The sequence below is a fragment of the Myxocyprinus asiaticus genome, chromosome 36 (genome assembly GCF_019703515.2).
Source record: "Myxocyprinus asiaticus isolate MX2 ecotype Aquarium Trade chromosome 36, UBuf_Myxa_2, whole genome shotgun sequence".
Classification (NCBI taxonomy): domain Eukaryota; kingdom Metazoa; phylum Chordata; class Actinopteri; order Cypriniformes; family Catostomidae; genus Myxocyprinus; species Myxocyprinus asiaticus.
The window spans coordinates 30615786-30641138 of record NC_059379.1 but is presented as its reverse complement, the minus strand read 5'-3'; the positions used below and the strand labels follow the sequence as shown (position 1 = coordinate 30641138).

At 38.6% G+C, this 25353-nt stretch overlaps 2 protein-coding genes across 3 annotated transcripts in view; one reads left to right on the top strand and one right to left on the bottom strand.

The window, feature by feature from the left end:
• Positions 1–25353, top strand: part of LOC127427371 (serine/threonine-protein kinase WNK4-like) — an 89362-nt gene that overhangs the window by 1210 nt on the left and 62799 nt on the right. The window lies entirely within an intron of this gene.
• The window catches only part of LOC127427395 (NIF3-like protein 1), a 173214-nt gene that overhangs the window by 134725 nt on the left and 13136 nt on the right, over positions 1–25353 (bottom strand). The window lies entirely within an intron of this gene.

Below are 25353 nucleotides of genomic sequence, written 5' to 3'. Positions count from 1 at the left end.
CATTACTTTTAATCTCAGTTATGTACATTGGGGTGTTCTGTGTTATATTGCATTATTTTACTGTCACATGTGTTACCCTGATTGTGTCTTGTGTTTGTCTGTACAGTACATGTGTATTATTGCTAATGGAAGGGTCACTCTTGATGAACTTTGAGTCATCATGAGGGCTTTTGTAGTTAATACAGTGATTAATATACATTTTAAAGGGAAAAGCAGACTTTTATAGCTCCAGAAGGTTAGTATACCAAGTTTATATCATTTATATAATATAAATGGTAGAGAACTGTAAAATATACAGGCATCAAAGTTACATCCCATAATCCTGAAACATGGTCACCGTATTTTTTATGGTACATTTCTGGCATTCTACCAGTATTTTACCGTAAATCTAACCATTTTTTAATTTTTTTTAAATTTTTTACGTACAGTTGCCTCAAAAAAGCATTTGGAAACTTAAGTCACGCTTAAAAATGTCTGAATGTCATTGCATTAGATACCAAAATATCAAACCAATTGCAATTTTTGCAACTACTTTTAACCAACTGCTCCCAATATCCCAATAAATTGTTGAACTAAAAAAAAATCTGTTTAATTTACGGTAAAATAATCGCAACTGTGGTTGCCAGATATTCACCATAAAAAATACAGTGACCATGTTTCAGGCATTACGGGATGTCATTTTGCTGCCTGAATGGCCTGTTTGTACAGTTCACTGGCTGCACCATTATGATAGAAATCTTAATTGACCATTATTTAACTTGATAATGTAATTACGATTCATTTTGATTAATAGAATTTACATGCTTATTTTGGGTGGATTAACCCATGCGTGCCACATTCAAAACAAGCTGAGAACTGTGTTCCTGAATGCTGTTTTATGCTTGAGGAAATCAAGACTTGTTGCCTGAATGGTCAACTTCACCTTGGCCCTCTTAGGAGAATGAAAAACAAATCTGTTATTCAAATTTTATATTAATTATACTTAGAAGCCACAACGGACTTGTCTGTGATTGGTTACAATGCCCAGCTTCTGCAAAAACATACGTTAAATAAAAAAATGAAATAGACAAATTTGACACAAAATGAGTAGACCTACATGGTTTGCTATAACTGACACTTTTCACAATTAGTTAATTGTGGCAGCTGTAATTCTAATCTCAATTATTTTTTTGATTAATTCTGCAGCCCCACGGTTTACTACCGGTTATGTTATTAAATGATATTAACTTTTGGATATATACCAACCTTTTGGATCTCTAGTACAAAAATCTGTTTTCACTTTAAAATGCATTGTTTAACATCGTAGTAATGAAAGAAGGCCACATGATGACTTTTAATAAATTAAAAGTGACCCTTCCTGGAGCAATGACCAATACACATGTAGAAATCGTATTTTGTTACCCAAACACACAAAAAAACACCATCAGGGTAACACATGTGACCTTATAACGCAATATACATGAACTAAACTACATAAAGTATAACACAAAACACCCCAATGTACATAACTAATATTAAAAATAAGAATAAGCAACTATTCTCATAAAATGTAATGAAATGTGATGGGTCATGCTGGGACTTACTGTTTTTTCACTGTAAAAAGGATTGTTTTTTTTAACAATAGGTCACTGTAAAAGTACATGCATTCTCTTGTTAAACACTATATAAATTTTTACTGTTAATCATACAGTAATATCATACTTTTCACAGTTTTTGTTTTACAATATTCTACTGTAAAATTACATGTATAATTTTTTTTTTACCATATACAGTACTGTGCAAAAGTCTTAGGCACATAAGATGTTTCACAAAAGCATTTGTCTTAAGATGGTTATTTCTATCTTCAGCTTTAGTGTGTCAATAGGAAATGTAAATGTTAGACTCCCAAACATTACTTTTGCAATAGAAAAGATTAGAATAGACGAACAAGGAGCCCTGCAACAGATGTCATAGCCCCCACAAAGCCCCATTGTGTTAGTCTGAGATTTTACATAAAGAGAGAGAAGCAATTGAGACAGCCGAAATAGATAGAAGAACTGTGTTGAATTGCCCAAGAAGCTTGGAACATCATATCTGCCAACAACCAAGAAAAACTGAGTCCAGGTGTACCAAGGAGAACTGGTGCTGTTTTAAAGGCAAAGGTGGTCACATCGAATATAGATTTAGTTTTTTTATGTTTACTGGACTTTGTATGACATTAATTGATAAATGAAAACTATTTATGTCATTATTTTTGAAGACATCCTCACTATGCAACATTTTTCACAAGCGCCTAAAACTTTTGCACAGCACTGTATATAAGGTAACCTGTTAACCAATAATTTTTTTTTTTTTTTTCACTGTAGTATTTTGACATTCTTTTTCCTTTAAAACTAAGAATCTTTTTTACTCATCACAAGAACATGGACTTGCACAAGTTTGACAACTAGAAAGTGACCGAATATGTTTTGCCTCGATTTTAAACAATATATCTATTGTTTTAGTATTTGAAACCTACCAAAATGATTTTTTTGAAATGTTTTTGTGTTTGTCCTATAATTCCTTAAAATGAATGCCACTTGGTTTGATATTTTGTTATGTTATGCAATGACATTCATACATTAAGTGTGGCTTAAGTGTGTGATACTTTTTGGGGACACTGTATGTGTCAAAACATCACCCAAAACAAGCATGGAGAAACACCGTGTGGACAGACCTTTGGATTTATTCTGCTGAGGTCCAATCAGACTCTGTTTTCTAATGTACAATCTAATCAGTCATGCCAGGTGCCACAACTGTCCCACTGAACATGAGCACTAGCACTCTAATCTATGTGCAAATGAGTCTTCGTTCTGTATCTATGGTGTGAAGACCTGAAAAACCTTGTACAGTGTACCTGGAGATAAAGGGAGATTTGAGGTTTGAAATCATGAATCCAGGCTTGCCTGTTCTCTCCTGATCTCTGTTTCCTTAAGCGGCCCTCTTTTGACCCAGCAGCAGTTATGCACGTCACAGTCAGACGGCCACTCTTCCACACCACCTTTTCCACACTTAACTGTGTTAATACATGCATTCTACACGTCTCTGCATTCATTAAGAGAGACGTAAACCAAGGGCTTGATCACAACCTCATGTACAGGCACTAGCTTTCAACCTTCCTCCCATAGTCCCCCAGATTTAAAATGTGTTGCTCAGAGGTTGCTCTTTTGTAGCTCGGAAGACACAGTGGAGTTCTTTAGTTAAGTTTTATTTAAAAAATCAACTTTGTTTCAGATGTTTCTTTTAAAATTCCTAATGAGAAACAGAAATAGATACAAATGAGACAGTTGTTGACATACTCAAAAGTATAGAGCTATCTAATGAATATGGATAGCCTAGCTCAGTTAATTTGGTTTTGAAAATTGAATTAGAAATGTTTGAGCTCATATTGAAATCCCATTGAGATATAGGATAAATGGGGTCTATTTTCAGACTGGTCTCACAGTGAAATCAGAAACAGTAAGTTGACTTTTCTTTAGTTAAAAGCGGTCTGTGCTTACCGAAATGTGAAACACTGCCCCCAGTGGCCAAAGTGGTTAGTGTTATTGGGCGTATGGGCATGTGCAAGCTCCCTTTTCTCGGTGTAATGGCCACAAAGGGACGCCAAAAGCGAGTTGTGAAGAGTTGTTTTCAGCTGTATATATATATATAATGAATCAATCACTTTTAACATTAAACCCCCACTATATCCCCTCCCCCTACCAATCTCCCACCCCACCCTGACCCCCACGAACACCCCTGTGGTCAATAGAATATAGACACGCACACATGAAAAAAACCCCACAAAACTAAAACAACAACAAAAAAGAAAATACAATAATCAAGTATAATTAAAAACGAAACTCTAAATTACTCTCTCCACCGCCCCTCCTCGAGAGCCCCCCAAAAACGCTAAATAATTGCCCCATTTCTTACTGAAAAAATTCCTAACTCCCATCCTTCTGCTCGACCCCTCCTCGAAGGCAGCGACTCTCCCCATCTCCGCACACCACTCTGGGAACAAGGGTGCTCCATCTGACTTCCATCCCCTTAAAATAACCTGCCTACCAATCATCACACTGGTCAAAACCCAATTTTTTATGTACTTATCCTCCAAATTTATGAGTCTGAGGCAGAACGAGATTTGAGTGGATCTTACGACACCCCCAAAAAACATGGGTGGTGACTCCCATCTTCTGAATGGCATCGCCAGCAGGTGGGTGTGTCCTTAAGACCAATATACAGTTTATACTGAACAAAAATATAAACGCAACATGCAACAATTTCAAAGATTTTATTGAGTTACAGTTCATTTAAGGAAATAAGTAGAAGTGTAGAAGGTGTCCAATAAAATCTATGTAAAATCTTAAATTGCATAAGGCGCACCCTTGCATCTCTAGATGCAGACTTGATGTTTTTTAGAATCCTAGCCCACACTCCTTCCTCCAATAACAAATTTAAATCTTCCTCCCATAATCTTTTGAGAGAATTTAAAGCTCCATCCTCCAGACTCTGAATTAGCAGGGTGTAATACACTGATGCCTCATGACCCTTCCCAAAAGCAGTCATCACCACTCCAAGAGAATCTGCCGCTCAGGGGGTGCGTGCCACTCCCAAAAACAGTGCAGAGCATGTGGCGCAGCTGTAAATACTTATATAATTGAGATCTGGGAATCCCAAAATGTTGAATCAAATTTTCAAAAGTCTCAATACTCCACTCTCATATAGGTCACCGAGTGTATTAACCCCCCTCACAATCCAATCTGACCAACAGAAAGGGACTTATTAATACATAGTTTAGGGTTCAGCCATATGCTCGAGGCTACGTTTTAATAAATATCCGAGCTAAACACTCTGGACACTTTTGTCCATGTTGAGTTTAAATGCGAGATAACGGCGGTGTGACTTAACTTCTCCAATTAGTTTGATAGTCTGAGATAGGGGCAAGAACTTCCTTTTCAATACAAAACCAGGGAGGGGATCTCTCAGGTGGAAGTGACCAATGAGCCAAATGTCTGAGACGAATGCATAATAATAAAACAAAATCTTGGGTAGGTCTAACCCACCTTTGTCAATCGGTCTATGTAACTTATTGAAATTTAACCTGGGACGCTTAACATTCTAAATGAAGTACTTCGCAATGCTATCAAATTGCTTAAAATAAGAGAGGGGAACATCTACAGGGAGAGATTGTAGCAGGTAGTTGAATTTTGGAATACAGTTGATTTTAATAACATTAACCTTCCCAATCATCGATAAATGTAATGAAGCCCACCTGCCCACATAATTCGAAAATCTTTTTATTAAAGGGTCAAAATTAACTCTGATTAAACCACACAAATTTGCTGGGAATAAAATGGCTAAATATTTAATGCCCTGTTTGGGCCACTGGAAGGCGCCTGGCTGGAAGGCCGTTACTGGACAGTATGCTGTCAGAGCTAAAGCTTTGGATTTAGACCAACTGACTTTGTATCCTGAGAACTTGGAAAAGGAATTAATAATTCTGTGGAGGCAAGGCATAGATCTAATAGGGTCAAAGACAAATAATCAAATATCATCTGCGTAAAGCAGAAGCTTATGCACCACACCTCCCACCATCATCCCTGGAAAATCATCCTCCTTTCTTATCGTGGCTGCTAATGGTTCCAGGGCAAGACAGAACAACAATGGGGAAAGAGGGCAACCCTGCCGAGTGCCCCTATTCAAAGTAAAATAATCTGAAATTAATCTGTTTGTTTGTACTGCCACTACAGGGTGTCTATAAAGTAACTTAATCCAACCAATAAATGTACTCCCGAACCCATATATTTCCAAAATCTTAAAAAGATAATCCCATTCTACCATATCAAACGCCTTATCGGCGTCAAGTGAGATGGCAGCGACCGGAGACTGATCATTCACTAATGACCACATGATATTGATGAGACGCCTGATGTTATCAGGAGAGCTGCGACCCCCGAATAAACCCCACCTGATCTATATGTATAAGAGATGTCATAACTTTACTTGGAAATTGGACGGTAACCTTTACACTCGCTTGGATCTTTGTCCTTTTTAAGAATCAGACTGATCCGGGCTTGTGTCATGGTTGGGGGAAGCTTTCCATTCTTTAATGATTCCGTATAAACTTCTAACAAAAGTGGAGCCAATTCTGTAGCATAAGATCTAAAAAAATTTCAGTGGCAAAACCATCCGGTCCTGGAGTATCCAGTCAGAATTTATTCCTTGATGCTTACAAGCAAAGTGTGACAACTGTTTCACAAATCGCATACCCGAATCCATGCTCATTAACCGAAGCAGTGTGTGAGTCTGAGCTCAACCCCCTCAGGCCTTCAGAATTTCCACAGAATCCCTCAACAGTGCAAATTAATGAGCAACTAAAGTCAGATTGTCAGATTCATCAGCTAATCAGATTGATTTATTTGTTCTTGGTGGGTGTGATCTTTAGGATGTGTCCTGGTGGAGGCCTTCTAGCTGGCCTTGAGTGTCGCAATCACGCTTTAAGTGATGTGCGTAATTTGAAAGCAAAAAGCGTAAGATCAAGCTGTCTGATGAGTCTGCTGTCATCACTGCTGGTATTGCCGTTGAGAAAGAGATCTTATGGATTTAAAAACACGAGATGTTCTGCATGACCGTGTGATTGCTTAATTTATTAAACAGGAAAGGAGGGCTGATTTTCACTTCAGGTAAATTGGTAAGTGCTTTTTGCATTGTTATAGCAACATCGGGAGTTTTCTAAGTGTAAATTAGGCTGCTTGAGCATTCAATGTTGGAACAAGTTTTGAAAAGTAGTGCTGCGTTCCATTCAACTCAGAAAGTCGGATTTTACAACTTCATACTAGGAAAAGTGCAATTGAATGCATCTTGAAGTCAGAATTACAACTTGTAGGCTCGTGCAGAAATTCTCAACTCCGATTTCTTTGAGATGCAGGGGCATGATGTCACACAAACATGTCGACACTCAGGGAGATATACAAAGTAAGTGATAAACATTCACTTTATAAGTTATATCAATAAATGAGTTTGTTTCCACATTACATGATATTAAAGTTAGTTTAACAAACACCTGCAGAAACAGGTGTATAAAACATGGTAAATTATAATCTTTTGATAATCGTACACCAGTAGCACAAATGCTAGTGCTGCAGCAATGTTTATCAGTTGGGTTGCGAGAAGACATCTCTAATGAGAGTCAAACCCCTGCTAAGCTAATGGGAGCATTGCAGTTCCGAATATCGGGGAATGGATTGCATTTATGGTCAGAGATATCAAGTAGGAATATCTCACATCCAACTTGAATGGAACGCAGCATAACCGTGTACCCTGACGAAACTAAATTTATTGCAAGCAACATTTAAATCGCAAATATTATTAGATAGATTTTTCCATGTATTATAGACCTTCTTGGTAGATTCATATGAAAAATTATGATTTTTGAATGTCTGTTCGGGAGACGTTCATTTCATAAAACAGTCATGCTGCAGTTCAAATTAGGCTTGCTTGAGCATTAAGTGTCGTTTGAAGTTCTGGCTTTCATGCGTGGACTTGTTTTTAAAATGTAAATTGGTATTACAAGCTGCGACATAATGTATGATGCCCAAAGGCATAGGGTGTCTTATTCATTGTGAAACTGTGTTTTCTTAATGGTATGAATCACACTGAAGGCCTAGACTTTAAATGCACGGCCCGTCACTGATTAAATGGCATTGATTTTCTCTAAAACTCCTTTTTCAAAGGACAACGTTGTTGAATTGTAGCATTTCTGTATGTTTTTAAAGAACCTTACTGACCTGAACTTTATGTTATCAGTGTTCCACTTAATTGAAGCATTTGAACCATTTTTATATAATAATGGCTTTTGGAAAACATGTTTTGTTTTGATAGGACCAGATAAGAGTAGAACAAGCTTGAGTTGAGAACTTTTTGGGATTTCACCTTCATCTTACACAAGTTTTTTAGAAGTGTAAACACGGGGATTAAGTATGCACGTGTGTTGAATTCTTTCCACCTGTTGCTTTCCAGCATCATGTTGTCCTATGATGGCCGTTTTCCAGGGGGAAGTGAGGTGAGGATTATTACTCTATTAAACCTGGCCTTAAGATTGACGTAACAGGTGTGAAGCAGGGCAGGACTGGATGAAATCAGGACATGCTCAGATGCAGGTAGCCTGATTCAAAATACATGGGCTCTGTACCAAAACCTAGTGTGTAGCCTACATAGGCAGAATTTTAAGGTGTCATAGGTGTGCTCCCAAAGTGAAGGCTGTTCCAAAAGGTAGGCAGCATATTTTCCTAATTTTGACCAAATTATAAGGCAGCATCACATGCATCCTTGAGAGAATGTTTAATAAGGTATTAGTAAAAAAAAATAGGGTTGTTGATTTAACACGTTCGTTTAGTGTGATTAATTAAATGAAAAATAATGCGTAAAACAATACGCAATTAATCCCGTATGTACTCGTATGTAAATTCTGTAATATAAGGAATTTTCTACTATCGGTGCAATTCAGTCTTGATATAATACATTGATCTTTTTGCAAATCTGTGGCAGTAAAGGGCAGTCAGCACAACTCTTTCACAGATGATGCACTTTTTATTATATTTATTATATAGCATATTATGTTTATCATTTTAATTATTATATAAAAAAATATTTCTTAGCAAATATTAGTACATGTGAAATTGTATGCATTAATCGCACACAGTAATTAATTAGTTAAAAAGATTAATCGATTGACAGTGCTAGTAAAAATATTTAAATCTTGAGCAGACTCAGATGCACGCAAAAACATGTTTGGTGTAGAGCATACCAAATCCATCTTTTGTGAGATTTCATTTTTGATGCTGCCTTAGAAGGTAGCTATCTATGCAGGCTGTAAACAGCAAGGCAGCTCACTAGGTTTTGGAACAGAGCCATGCTTTCAGTAACACTCAAGATGCTCCCGATGCTTGAAGGTCTGATTGACAGTAATTTAAGGTCACATTCCTTAATCGCCGGAACAGCAACTTGAACTAAAGGGGTAAAAGTACGCTTCAGGCAAGAGCTTGGACCACATATGCAATGTAGGCATTATTTATTGCACTTCCATTTATTTGTGAGCAGCTGCAGCATTTGCATATTTCTCTTTTAAATCACTTAATCATGAATTCAGCTCTTCCCTGCTGCTTGTTGAGGATTATTAATGCGGGTTAAAGGCTAAATCAATTCTTGTGTATGTGTGGTATGGCTCGAGTCTGTCTACAGGCCTTAATCAGCTCTGATTGGATTTCAAATGGCTGCTGCTGCCACTCGTGCTGGCGCCTCTGCTTGGTCACGATGACATCATCATGATCGTGAGCTGAACACCAGCAGCTGCTGGTCCAAATCTATTTAATCTGGCCTTGTGCTTATCTACACACACATACACACAAAATCACACATTATGTAATGACCTTCCAGATCAATTCTCCACATTTGGTGCTGCAGACAGAAGATCCATGTGGTTTTTATTGCAAGCAGCAGAAGAATTTAATTAGATTTTTACTCTGTAAAGACTAGCTTACACCAGCATGAATTTCTTTGCTGGTTTGGTGCTAGTCTGGCTGGTGGACCAGCATGCTTACTGTGTTCACCATTAAAATCAAGCTTTTGTAATGAAGCTGGTTGGCCAAGGAAGCTGGTCACCAGCAATGCTGGCCTTTTCAGCAGGGTTGTCAGTTCGCACTGATATGAGTGAGTATTAACTTCATGGCCAGATTACGAATATTTGAGCAGAGCTCTCACCAGAACCCAAACCAATTCCTTACAGCGAATGTTGCTTCATATATACAAGTGATCACAATGTAAACACAGCAGATATTTACTGTATGTTTTACATTGGCTGTGGATTGAAAGGCCTGTCCATGTGGGAAGATGACAGTGTTGAATACTTAGGAAAACATTAGTTACCAAGCAACAGCATTCCTATCAGAGCTTTGCCAGAAAGGGCACACTATAATGAGAATACATGGCAAAGAGAACAATTCATGTCACAACATTAAATGCTGAGTGTTGTAAATGGGAACATGATAAATATAATGGCATTACCATTAGTGCCTAAGCTAGGACATTGTTTGTAGACAGGAAGGACAAATAAAAGAACATGTTTAATAAAAGAGCTTGATACCAACTGCCTGTTGGCATTTTTTCTTATGTGATGGAGCAAATGGATAGGGGCATGGTCCGAACAGAGGGTGAAAGCACGTCCCAACAGATAGTACCGGAGGGTGAGGACTGCCCACTTGATGGCCAAACACTCCTTCTCGATTGTGCTGTACTTCGTCTCTCTCATCGAGAGCTTGCGACTAATGTACAGCACAGGGCATTCCTCCCTCCACCATCTGGGACAGTTCTGCTCCCAACCCCCTGTCTGATACGTCCGTCTGCAAGATAAAAGGGAGAGAGAGAAGTCAGGAGAGTGCAATAATGGCCCGCCGCAAAGCACAGCTTTCACTTGCGTGAACACCTGCTGACATGGCTCTGTCCACTGGACAGGATCTGGTGCCCCATTTTTAGTTAGATCAGTCAGTGGGCTGGTGATGGTCGAGTAATTAGGCACAAACCTATGATAATAGCCAGCCAGCCCCAGGAACTATCTCACCTCCTTTTTGGTCTTAGGTCTCGGACAGGCTGCAATCGTTGCGGTCTTATCAATTTGGGGCCGCACCTGTCCATGACCAAAGTGGAAGCTCAGATACCGTACTTCCACCCGTCTAATTGCACACTTCTTATGGTTTGCCATGAGTCCCACCCGTCTCAACGACTTCAGGACAGCCGTCAGATTCTGCAGGTGCAGCTGCAGCTGGTTATCATTACTGTAAATAATGATGTCATCCAGATAGGCAGTGGCGTAAGCCGTTGAAATGTAGCCGGGGTCCCGAACAAACCATAAGGAAGGGTGACAAAAAAGCCGAACGGTGGGGAAAATGCATTTTTTTTTCACGGGACATGGGAGTTAAGAGGATCTGCCAATATCCATTTGTCAAATCCTGCATTGAATAAAAGCAAGCCGCGCCTAACCGATCGAGCAGTTCATCAATCCGAGGCATCGTGTATACATCAAATTTAGACACTGTATTGACTTTTTTATAATCCACACAGAACCGGACCGAGTGGTCACACTTCGGAACCAACACCACCGGGCTGGCCTAGTCACTGTGGGATTCTTCTATTACCCCCATATCCAGCATGGCCTTTAATTTGTCCTGAACCACTTTTTTTTGTGTTCGGGTAATCGGTAGGGACGATTGCATACCGCTATGCAGTCGCAAACCATACACAGTGACACTTTGTTACAGGACCCATCCACACAGATTTCCCTCAACAAAGCAGTAAATGCCGGCCAATTCATACCCAAGATTAGTGGATGTGTGAAGTGTGGACGAACCACAGCCTCAATACTATGCTTTTGTCCCCGAAATTGAATGATGACCATCACTAACCATTCATGTAATCGTAAATATCCCCGTGCACACACCTCACCTTTACCTACCGGCTTGTATTCAAAGCCTCGGATTGAATCAAGCTTTGGTGAATGGAGGTTTGATTACAACCTGAATCCACCAATGCTTGATATGTACCCCCCTTTATACTCGCAGGTATCCGGTATGCTCCTGCTTGATCAGGGCGGCCTGTGGCGCGTCAAGGACCCGGACCAATGTCTCCACCTCCATCGTGGGGCATCGGTCCTAGAAATACCAAGGACACCTGCAGCTCCAGCAGAATGGCCCAGACTTCACACCCGTGGCAGCTTATTCACCAGCCTGTGGGGGAGAGCGGAGAGGGTTAGGGGAAGCCAGCAGGATGAAGGGCCCACAGGACCGGGGATCCTGTTTTGGGGAAGGAATTCCCCATTTCTGGGGTGCAGGAAAAGGATACGGGGAAGGGGAGGGGGAGGGGGAGGGAAGTGAGAGAGAGAGAGAGAGAGAGAGAAAAATGGCTCACCATCCCCTGGATACATCGCTATATGGTCCTCAGCCAACTGGATCACCTCCTCCAGTGATGCCGGATGGTGGCACTGGACCCACTACGGCAGCCGGGAGAGGAACTGCTCTAGCACCACGATGTTGATGATGTCGTCAGCATCGCCCTACTCCTCAGCCAGCCACCGCAGGCAGGCGTCGTGGAGCTGTTGTGCGAAGGTAAATGGGCGGCCGACCTCGCTCAGCGTCATTGTACGGAAAAGCTGGTGATACTGTTCAGGGCTGCGGCCAACACGTTGCAGGATGGATTTCTTCAATTCAGAATACTCCAGGAGGTTGGCAACCGGAAGTTGCTGTGCCGCAACTTGGGCTCCCCCAGACAGCAGCGGTAGCAGATGGACCGCCCACTGCGAGCATGGAAACTTCGAGGCTCTGGCCATGTGCTCGAAGAGCTCCAGGAAGGCATCCGGGTTGTCCTGTGGTGCCATCTTAGCGATTGTCACATGGGGTTCTGCTGCTGCTGGGGTCGCGGCTGAAGCCCCCTCCTTGGGCAGCAAGCTCTCCAACACCCACCGGTCCTCCGCTTGGGCCTGGAAGAGCACTTCAAAACGATTCTCCTGCTCCCTCTACAGCTCCATGAGGGCCTGGTGTTGTGCTTGGTGGATGCTGGCGAGGGACTTGAAGGCTTCATCCAGCGGCGAGGACGTCATGGCAGCATATCCTTCCTTGGTCCTGAGTTATCAGCACCACTGTGACAAAGTTCTTTTAACTCTTTCAAGGAGGAACCGGGAGATGGGTAACAATCCAGTGTGCATCTTTATTTCTCACACAAACTTAAAGAATGCTTTTCAGCTTCAACACAATGACCACATACATGAACACACTGCTGCGTGCAATTCTCTCTCACCTCCGGCGGTCTGTAACACCCTTTAAATGACCCTCTGCTCTCACTGCAAACACAAAACAGCTGTTAGAGGGGATTTCCCACAGGTGCCAACCCTTACTGCACTCACTATCTCGGCCTCGCTCTCCACAGACATCGCTCGGCCACGCCCCCATCACCACATAGGTTTTGTCAAAATTGCATGAATTTCTAGTCATGGAAGCCTCAAACAAATTACTAATGTTTTGCACTATAATCCATAATTTTCCAGCAAAAGTGTATGTATTGGACTAATTCTTAAGTTGTAATTATTCAAATATGCAAAGCCAATATTAAAATGTATACAAATTTTATACTCATGAGCAAAAAAACATAAGACATTGGAGACTGATCTCACAGTGATATCGGAAACAGCAGGTTTTAGCAGAAATCGGTCTGTGCTTACCGAAATGTGAAACACTGCCCCCAGTGGCCAAAGCGGTAAGTGTAGTTGGGCGTATGGGCACGCTAGCTCCATTTTCTGGGTGAAATGTCCACGGAGGGGCATCAAAAGGAAGGCTTTAATACAGTGAAGAGGAATGCATATTTTATAAACTGGTTTCAACACAGGAACCAGGTTTAAACTTACTGGTGCACAAACTTTAATGGAGTAACTTTAGTTGTACAATTTTCAGTTATTATTGCAAAATAAAAATGTAATTATTTTTGGTAATTTTTTTCACAAATTGAATTATCTGACACATAAAATTGCTAAAAATAAAAATGTATAATTTTCTGTGGTGGGGCCATTGAAAATGTTGGCAGAGCAAGTAAAAATCTGAGCTGCTGGCCTGATTTGGCCAGCAGTTAAAATCCTTATTGTTGAGCACTTCAAAAGAGCTTTTCTTTGGTCTTTTCTTGTTTGTCTGTTTCTGCTGTGTCATAAAAACATTTCATTTCTGAGAAACAGCAGAGAGACAGATCTAATATTTACCCTATTTCACAGTCTGGAGTTTGTGGCTGCACATCTCTTTCTCCTGTCTGGACTGTTGTAAATTCCCAGTCAACCATCTTATGTACAGTGACCAAGCGGTTGGACCTTGGCCATTCACTTCCTGTATTTGCTGTGGGTCTGGGTCTGGCGGGGGATACATTGCGGGGTAATGCAATGAAGCATCTTGTGTTGGTCAAAACACAGTGCTGAAGTACAGAGAATAAATGCTAGCTGAAATACAGCGGTGATATTTTCCTCTGCAATGATCACAGACTAGAAAGAGAGAGTTGTACAGTGCGATGTGAATTTTTAACCTGTTACTTCATAGGACATGTAAATGTTTAATGAACACATGAGACTAAAGCCTGCTTGTAACATACTTAAAGGAATGTCCCCGGTTCAATGCAAGTTAAACTCTATCGACAGCATTTGTGGCACAATTCTTTTTTTTACTTACCACAGAAAATAATTTTAACACATCACTTCATTATTGATCATTGTCTAATGAATAATAATGAATTATATTGTGCCTCTTTACTAAAGTTCTTAGGATTCAATCATGATCACAGAGAGTAGCAGAACATTATTGGCATAGGCTACTGACTGCTTTGACTTTTTTTTTTTTTAAATATGCTTTAAGCTCTATTATAGGGTGTTGGTGAATCCACTTCAATGTGCATGAATCACAAGTAAACTGAGTCACCTTGGTGTTATAACATAATATGGAGTTATATTAAAATACATAGTGCATCCGGTAAGTATTCACAGCGCTTCACTTTTTCCACATTTTGTTATGTTACAGCCTTATTCCAAAATGGATTAAATTCATTATTTTCCTCAAAATTCTACAAACAATACCCCATAATGACAACGTGAAAGAAGTTTGTTTGAAATCTTTGCAAATTTTTAAAAAAAAAATAAAAATCACATGTACATAAGTATTCACAGCCTTTGCTCAGTACTTTGTTGAAGCACCTTTGGCACCAATTACAGCCTCAAGTCTTCTTGAGTATGATGCTACAAGCTTGGCACACCTATTTTTGGGCAGTTTCTCCCATTCTTCTTTGCAGGACCTCTTAAGATCCATCAGGTTGGATGGGGAGCGTCAGTGCACAGCCATTTTCAGATCTCTCCAGAGATGTTCAATGTTCGGCTTCAAGTCTGGGCTCTGGCTGGGCCACTCAAGGACATTCACAGAGTTGTCCCGTAGCCACTCCTTTGTTATCATGGCTGTGTGCTTAGGGTCATTTTCCTGTTGGAAGATAAACCTTTGCCCCATTCTGAGGTCCAGAGCGCTCTGGAGCAGGTTTTCATCAAGGATGTCTCTGTACATTGCTGCATTCATCTTTCCCTCGATCCTGACTTGTCTCCCAGTTCCTGCCGCTGAAAAACATCCCCACAGTATGATGCTGCCACCACCATGCTTCACTGTAGGGATGGTATTGGCCAGGTGATGAGCGGTGCCTGGTTTCCTCCAGACATGACGCTTGCCATTCAGGCCAAAGAGTTCAATCTTTGTTTCTCATGGTCTGAGAGTCCATCAGGTGCCTTTTGGCAAACACCAGGCAGGCTGTCATGTGCCTTTTACTGAGGAGTGGCTTCCATCTGGCCACTCTACCATACAGGCCTGATTGGTGGAGTGCTGCAGAAATGGTTGTTCTTCTGGAAGGTTCTCCTCTCTCCACAGAGAAATGCTGGAGCTCTGTCAGAGTGACTATCGGGTTCTTGGTCACCTCCCTGACTAAGGCCCTTCTCCCCCGATCGCTCGGTTTGGCCAAGCGGCCAGCTCTAGGAAGAGTCCTGGTGGTTCCAAACTTCTTCCATTTACAGATGATGGAGGCCACTGTGCTCATTGGGACCTTCAATGCTGCAGAAATTTTTCTGTACCCTTCCCCAGATCTGTGCCTCGATACAATCCTGTTTCGGAGGTCTACAGACAATTCCTTGGACTTCATGGCTTGGCTTGTGCTCTGACATGCACTGTTAACTGTGGGACCTTATATAGACAGGTGTGTGCCTTTCCAAATCATGTCCAATCAACTGAATTTACCACAGGTGGACTCCAATAAAGTTGTAGAAACATCTCAAGGATGATCAGTGGAAACAGGATGCACCTGAGCTCAATTTTGAGTGTCATGACAAAGGCTGTGAATACTTATGTACATGTGATTTTTTTTTTTCATTTTTTATTTTTAATAAATTTGCAAAGATTTCAAACTTCTTTCACGTTGTCATTATGGGGTATTGTTTGTAGAATTTTGAAGAAAATAATGAATTTAATCCATTTTGGAATAAGGCTGTAACATAACAAAATGTGGAAAAAGTGAAGGGCTGTGAATACTTTCCGGATGCACTGTAAATTGGGTGACCGAACCTATATGACGTTCTTTGTATTTGGACCCTTTTAACTGATTTTGAATGAATTATAAAGTGGATCTCACAAAAGGCAAGGCAAGGTTATTTATATAGTACATTTTATAGAAAATATAGGTAATTGTGTAGGTAATTCAAAGTGCTTTACATAAATGATAAAGAAAAAGAAAATAAAAATACAGTAATGTTGAAAACATTTTAATCACAAGAACAGGAATTAAAAATAAGAATAAACAGGATGATTTTTTATTTATTTAAATATTTATTAAAAATCAAGTAAAAGGAAATAAGAGAAATAAACTATATTTCTCAATTCTCATTACTGTAATGCAAACATATATCATTCTCATTAATGTAATTTGAAAGAACAAAAGTTATATGTTATTTAAATTAAGTATTTATACATCATGGTAGTATTTGTTTTACTGCATTTAACTAAAAAGTACTTTATTACAGTAATGAGAAAGAAAAGAAAATTAAATTACATTTTAAAATCACTTAAGAATAAAATAAGAATAAAAAGTAATATTTGTATTTATTTAAAAATGTATTAAAATCAACGAAAAGGAAAGTTAAAAGAGAAAGAAATAAGAAATTATATTTCCCAGTTCTCATTACTGTAATGCAATAAATATAATTCTCTTTAGTGCAATTTAAAAACAAACAATAATATTATTTAAATTGTGAAGTATTTAGCCTATACATCACGGAAGTATTTGTTGTATTGCCGTTACAGTGTTTTTTGTTTTACAGTAGTAAACTGTAACAGATTCACACAATGGGTGAGGAGGAGGCGGGAACCGGCTGAGCAGTCAACTTAAACTTTTAATGACACAAATGAACAAAACGCAACGTAAAACTGCTTTCCAGCATAACACAAAAGTGCAAACACTGCTGTGTGTGTCTGTCTCTCAAACTGGCATCCCCAGCTCCTCTTTATCCCTCTCCAGGCTGATTGGGCTGATTCAGCACCAGGCGTCCATCGTTACGGCCCTGCCTTGCCCTCCTCCTCATCACATAAAGTCAAAAGTATTTTATTACAGTAATGAAAATCTATAGAGAATCACAATTGAGAAGAATGAAAATCACATTTAGGATAATATGGTATGATTATTTTTTTCAGTCAAAATGTCCTGTCCACAAGATGCATTTTCAAAAGGGCACAGTGTCCTTTCTTGTAGTTAAAAGCTGTGTAAGAACATGTTTTTGTGAAAAAAAATAAAATAAAATAAATAACCTGCATCTTAACATCCATGTCAGTACAGGTCAAGTAATAAATGCTGTTTTTTTTTTTTTTTAAACTAATAAGTGGCTGCTGTTTATCTCACACCATCCCCTTGAGTTTCATGTGAGCACTGTGCACCAAAAGGGGGCTTTTGAAAATGGCTGCCAGTATCTTATCAGCAACTGCCTGCTGGGCGAATATATTCCTTTTAAGGGAAAAAAGAAAAGGGTGTTAAACAGTCCTGAACCACACCTATCACGCCGAGCCGCTGTACACTATGTTCATGTATGTGGACTATATGTTCTGTGCCAACTGTTACAAGAGATTACAGCTGTTTCTAGAGTAAAAGCTCATAATTTGTGCGTGTATAGAGCATTTCCCAACATAATGCAGTTTGCAACAAGAAAGAACATAACTTGTCTAACCGATGCTAAATGTTATCTGAAATATTAAAGAGAGATTTCACCAAAACAATGAAAAGTTTGTCATTTATTCTGTCATTACTTAACTGTGTGTCATTCCAAGCCTATATGACTTTGAAATTGCTCAAAGTCTTTGGTGTTCTCTTCCAATGAAAGACGACCGTGACCAAGGCCTGTAAAGATCCAAAAAGGAAAAAAAAAGCACCATAAAAGTAATATACATATGATGTGTGCTATATTCGAAGTTTTTGGAATTCTGCGATAGTTTTGTGTGAGGAACTGAAATTGAAGTCATTTACTGAAAATGTTGGCCTCTGCTGTAGTTATTAAATCCCATTTATGTACATTCAAATACGCTGTGTCAAGACACGTCATGCCAGGTTTGACGTTAATGATTCACACGTGCCCATACGCCAAACAACAGTTACCACTTTGGCCACTGGGGGCAATGTTTCGCATTTCGGAAAGTGCAGACCGATTGTAGCCAAAGAAAAGTCAACCTACTGTTTCCGATTTTACTGTGAGATTAGTCTGTCATATCAGTAGCCTAAAGATTCAGTCACATTCATCCTGGATGTGAAGTGAGTGCCAATCATAATTTTAAAACCCACTATTTGCTCTCTGAGTTAGTTAGATGAAACAAGAAATCTTTGTTTTTCATTAAATGTATCTTTTTTTTTTTTAAACTCTCATTTCCATAAGAATAAGTAACTTACAATAGAATTGCAAACATATTGTTCCCAGGTTAATTTTGAAGGGGTCTTAACGAGTGAGCTAATGGAGAAAGTGCTCTAATGGAGTGAGTCAGTAAATTTTGTGTTTCCAATCAACACTGATATGCATCATCTTTAACAGCTAGATGACTGTTAGAGAAAGCAAGAGGGAGAGAGAAAGTGAGAGTATCAGAGCATAACCTTCAAACAGAGAACAAAGAAAGGGCCAGATCTCTTTCCAAACCTTTTCACATAGATTAAACGCTGCCAGCTCACAACTATCAGTTCATTGTGCTTTTATGTGCTTCTCTCAGCTTGAGGAAAACAGAGTCATTCTGAAAAATGAAAACTCCTGTACTCAGAATATCAATAAATCTGAATGGAAACGGACCAAACAGATTGGCCAAAAGCATCAGCTTTTTCAGACTACAAAATGCGTTGGCAAAAAGCAAAAATAAGAAAACTGTTCTTGTTCTAATGTTTTTCCCTCTTGGTCTGTAATTAGCTCGGTTTGGCAGCATTCCTTTGTAGATGATTGGATGTGCTGCAGAAATACTGTATACAAGGTATACAGTATATAGTAACTGCCTTTGACTGAATAGAACAGCAAGGATAAATGATTGAAGATTTCCAGACATCATATATAATTGCCAGAAGGTCATAGAGGGTTAAGATCTAAAGATATAAAAATATGTAAATTGAAATGCTTAAGTGATATGACTATCAAATACAGAGTCACAGTAGGGTTCTGAATGTAAAAAAACAAAAATGTCTTTTCTCCATAGAGAAATAAATTTTTAGTGATAATGTATAAACTTTTCAAGACAGACGTACCATGAGCTCCGAGGTTAAGTGAGAATATATGCTTCTGTAGATGCCACAAGTATGAATTTAACTTAATATTTTTAACATAACAATAACATAAAAAAACATGTTTCATTGCCAGATTTCTAGTTAAGAACTACATTACCCACAATCCTGATGAAAGACCCACCATTCAGAGAACTCCGTTGGAAACAGGAAACAGGATTGAGCTCAGCTAAAACCACAACCTCCAATAAAGCTTTGTGAATGACATAATAAAGTCTCTTAAACAACTTATATATTGACATATGAAAAATATTAAAAAATATTGTATTTTTGTACATCAGTGTCTTAAAGTCAATAGATGTATATTTTATAATCCTTTTTATTAGATTGTATCATTCGCAGTGCTTCATGGGATAAGCAGTTCATTCACTCTTTTTCCCCCCCAGATTTTCAAGTACTTTTTTTGTTGCTTTGAATCAAAAATATTTTATAGATAAAATATATACAGTATTCATTTCACTTATTAATAATTTACAATACAGTAATCAGTTCACTTATTAAGCATTTCGATTTGCGTTTTTTTATTTCTTTAGATCTTTAACCCTCTATGACCATCTGGCAATTACACATGATGTATGGAAATGTTCAGTCATTTGATGAGTCTTTAATCTGTTCACCAAAAAGATTAGTTCAGATTAGTTCATTGATTTGTTCATTGTCCACTTTTGCAAATTACGCTTTTGCGGCAGTAGTTATTCACGATCGGAAAAAGTCTGATTATCATTTATTCAAATTTGCATCTCAACAATTCTGCTAAGAAACCTCAGCACTGCAGAGTGTTTAAGCATCATACGCATTTCCCCACAAATGACAACAACACATATCTATCATATTACTTTTTATCAAGCTCTACAAAAATAGACAATACTAGCCTAAAAAAAAAAAGAATTTCAATAAAGCCTGTATGCCATTATAATAAGTTGTTGATCTCTCCATTTTCTTCATAATTTATCTGGCACATTTTCTTGTTGAACGAGATTGCCGAATTGCACAAACGACTTGCCGCCTCCTCTCGTTTAGTCGTTCAGCAAATCCTCGTTAATGATGACTGATTCATGCATTTCGTTCGCAAGCAAGTGTACTAGTATGTTTAGTTCTTTCATGAATAAGACGTCTTATCTCATTCAGACTCAAATAACCGACTCGAGCGTCAGTGAAGGTATAGTCAGTCTTACCGGCATGAAAAGCCACCAAGGCAGTCTCACGCTTCCAGTGCGTGCGGTCAAAATGTGTGACAGACATGGTTCCTGCGGGCTGTAGTTTGGGGACCCCTGTAGTAGAGGGTTGCACATAGAGTAAAAGATCGATCTTGGGATTTAAAAATTGATATAGACATCATTCAAATGAAGATCGCGATGCATCGGAAAATCTTTATTTTCACCCAGTCCAAGTATGTAACTGGTGGTGTTAGTGGGAAATGTGAATGGGGACCCTAGATTAAGCTGGACTTTTCAGCAGGGTAACTGTATGTTCTGAGGAGATATGGCCAAAATGTGCCATCATGAATTCCTTTCTCTATCTTCAGACTAAATATCAACATTTTTATTCTTACGTCAGAAGCTTACAAGAACACACCTGTTGTCTGTTGTGAATGTTACCCTTCAGCAAGTAATTGAGCCCAGCAGTACATCCTGTACCACAGGTGGCTCTTTCTCTTTCATGCTGGGGGCCATTACACTATAGCAGCCATCCTGTTGCATTAAGACTGATTAAGCCTAATTCTGGTCCTGTCTCGTGTTCATTTTATTTTATTTTCTGAAATGATAGACGGTGCTGGATTTTATTTTAAGCTATGGTGTGATATTTTCATTATTGGTCTGGCAGATAATCCTCTCCAGTTGTGTCCTGATCATCATTGTACTCCTCTACAGCTAGTCCAGGCTGGTTCGGCTTTATCTCAACACACAGACAAAACTGAGAACACACAAATGCTTACACATACTCACACAGGCTTTGTTCCAAAACCTAGGCAGCTGTTTATGTAGCTAGCATTTTAAGGCATCATAGGAGTGCTCCCTACGCAAAGGTTGTTCCAAAAGGTAGGCAATACTATTATGCTGCCTTCTAAGATACCTAGATTTGTCCAGATTCTAAGGCAGCATCACACGTATCCTTTGTGGAGTAGGCAATCCTATTATGTATTGCAACAAGCTCGGTGAAAAAATGCACCTAATATGATGGACAAAGTGATAGAAATATTGATTTTGAATATACTTCTAATTCATTATATAACAAATGTTCAGTCCAGTTGAAAATGTACTGTTTTACCCAATATTTGGGTGTGCTATGTATTTTTATGCTTGTTACAGTATTGCATTATTAGTTTGGCAACATGCTAACAGCAGACTATATTGAAATCAATCATCAAGTCACCTTAGGAGCACTATTTTATGATACACAGAAGTCTTGCCTACGTAGAGTGCCCCAAATTGGTCACTTGTGAGTAGTGGTCGACCGATATGGGTTTTTTAATGACCGATGCCGATATCCAGAGAGCAGGGTGGCCGATAGGCAGATACAATGCTGATAAATCACACAATTTCATTTAGTAAATAACATAAACATAAAATTGCTAAAAAAAAAATATTTAGCACTATATTTACTCAATTTCACACAAAAATTTAACTTTGTAAAAAATAATCAAAAAAATAATATTGTATTTTAAATGGTAGATAGCAGTTTCTTCTGATTTCTGTTTAGTCATCAAATTTTAGTAATTTATTTGCACATGAGGAAATTGGTAATATATTAGGAAGAAGGAAATAACAGTACACACAGTAGTCCAGCAACCATGGATGGGATGTCCACGTTAGCAATCGTATTTACTCAAAAAATACAAATCAAATCAGTTGTATATACTGTACAGTGCATGAGGAATAAGACATTTATTCATAGCACATGTGAAGCTCATTTACTTTGAAGTCGCTCTCACGCTCGTGCGGATCCAGCGTGAGCCTCAATCTCTTGACAGTTTAAACGGCCTGGATCACCTGCTTGGATTGTCATGGACTGATTATTTTATTACAAATGTTTAAATGAGATATGCACATATTTGCAGAAGGTATATGATATTAGTTTTATTGATATTTGCCTTTTATCATTAGACAAGACAGTTAAAAGTTAGAGGGAACTGTTGAGGAGAGAGAGGGAGAATGAAACAGTCGAGCACTTTAACATTATGAGCTCAAGCGCGTCTGCCGCGGCTCTGATATGTGTACCGTTTATGAGACTGTGTTGTACACCGGTCTGTTATTGTAGTAACATGATGGCATGTAACAACAAAACGAATTGTGTCTGGTCATTTATATGTCTCAGGTGCTTCACATGCACAGGCTATTCTCAGCACCCTCAAGAAACAAATCGGCCAAAGGGGAAAATTTATCGGCCGATGCCGATAATTAAGCAATTCTGAATATCGTCCGATTTATTGGCCTCAGCGATATATCGGTCGACCACTTCTTGTGAGGTTCCATTTCAGGTAGGATACTGCCTATGTAGGCAGTAGACAGCTAGGCATCTCACTAGGTTTTGGAACAGAGCCTTAGATGCACTATGCAAAACAAAGACTCCTGTTTGTCCACTCTCAGCCAGTCTATGTCCTCATAATTAGAGTTTAAATAGAGTTTATAACAACTACATAATAGATTAAATGTGAATAATGTTATTAGGTCTGCTGCCCTCATGACTGTACATTGATCACTGACTTCATTATTCTATTAAAGTTCCTAAGAGATCACATAGATCTCTGTGTTCTTAAATCTGAATGTGGTTGAGCCCAGTGCTTGGATTCCGCAAAGGTCAGTATGTAAAGCTAATGCTCCAAATAATAAAAAAAAAAATTCAGCTGTTCAGCCAGGAGACATCAGCGATTATCTGATTAAACTTGAAAAACCACAGTATTGTTATTGTGGCTGATTATTGCAATGGAAAGGGTATTTGTTTTGTATTTGTGAGATCATAATGTACATGTGCTCTGTGTGGTCTCCACAGAATCACACAAATGTGATTTAGAAGCCACATGTTGGATGAGTTACACTGAAATATGTAATCAAAATGAACATGAAACTGATATCCAAACCATGGTATCTCTAAAAGGAATCTTATCTTGGTAATAAGCTGCACGATTTGGACCAAAAAATAAATAAATAAATACAAAATCGTAGTGTGATTATTTCAACAAATATTGGAATTGTGATTTGAACTGCAATGTGATAAGAACATCAAGGCTAAAAGAAGAAAGGCATAAAATTACATTGAAACATTAGCGAAACATTAGCTCTCCTGTCCAATAGGATGTGTAAATACAACAAGTAAGCAATTACTTTTGCCTCCAAATTTAGTTATGTTTTGCCGATGCTCAGCTGCCAGTAAAAAGAAAAGTCTCTTCAACAAACAATTGATCCAAAGTGAACTGTGTGGAAAAAGGCCTCTGCACACTTACTCTGGCATTGAAGAATGAACTTTTGTGGCATCATTTAAAATAAATTCTGGCCAAAAGGAAGGTGTTTTTGCATTCGTTTGCAGACGAACTTTCAGTAAAACTTCTTACCGGCAGCTAAACAACTCACTGTCATTGGTCCACATCATCGGTAGGTTTGACGTGGAGCTCCACCTACTTTGAGGCCCACAGCTAATTCCAGTAACATTGTTCAGTCAGTTAAGATCAGTGAATATGAACACACCGACGTGTAGAGTTATTAGCGAGCTGGTGAAAACGTACCTTCATCTGTACGATTGTTCGCGAAGAGACATTTTTCAAGACCATGTCATGCCATTTTTTTTTTCTTCTAGTTTTTATTTTGTTTCATTTGTCTACAAAAGTAATCAAATTTACTCAAATATTCTTAAGTGCTCATTTACTCTTGTTTTATATTCTGCTTCACTCATATGCCATCTGCAGCCAAAAGTCATTCTTCATCTATTATCATTCTTTTGTCTGTATTCTACCCATTAACTCTCTTTTATACACTAATCTTTGCAGTAGTATCAGTGTTATCATAAATTACAATAACAGAGTGTAACCGGCACATATTATGTACGTGTATAGCGTGTTAGCAAAGTAGCGTCATGAATTCAGAATGTAAACAAGACAATTTACATATTATCTACTGCATATATATTACTTTAAATCATCATCGAGTAGCTTTTTTTACTGATCTTGAGTGAATTCTACTCAGAATGAGGCATAAAGTCATTGATAACACATTTTAATGTCATATTAGTTGATGTTTTACATGTAGTCTAGTGCGTCCTCATTTGTAAATGCTCCTCTAAACGCCTCCCCCAGCGGCGTGGCCGGTGTCTGAATGTTTGCAAATAATATGTTGTTGCTCAGCTTTTTTGAATTTCTTTTTGTCTCTGAGAGAAGAACAAAGAAGAACTTCTCTGTGAGTGTGCTGGGGCCTTAAGAACCCAGTTCTCTTTGCATTCACATTGTCCATAGCCTTGAAATTGGCCTCAGATCACTTTATTTGTGATAGGATCTCAATGCACATTTTATTGTATTTTTTTTTACATTATGTTATTGTTATATAATGCTGAATTTTGTATTAATTATGCAGCCCCTAGTATTAATATTACATTTAGTTTTGCTTTTAAACAAGAATCGTCTAAGATTCATCACTTCACATAACATTTCATACCAGCTCCCCATTCAGAAGCACAAATATGTCAGTGTGGCAGCTTCTTCATGTTTATTTTTTGTCATATTGTGACATTTCAGCCTTTTAATGAGGTAGCATTAGATGTACACCATAATAAATCAGGACAAGATTTGCCTTTGTTAAATACAGTAGTGCTTATGTACCAACACAGTGTGTTTTTTAGTTGAGATTCATGCTAGGGGACATTAAGACATGTGCCTGCAGTCAGCAGTTATGCTAAAATCTCTTGTGGCACTTTATTTAATCATTAAAATCAAAATTGAACTCACTCATAAAGAACAGACCATTTGCCAGT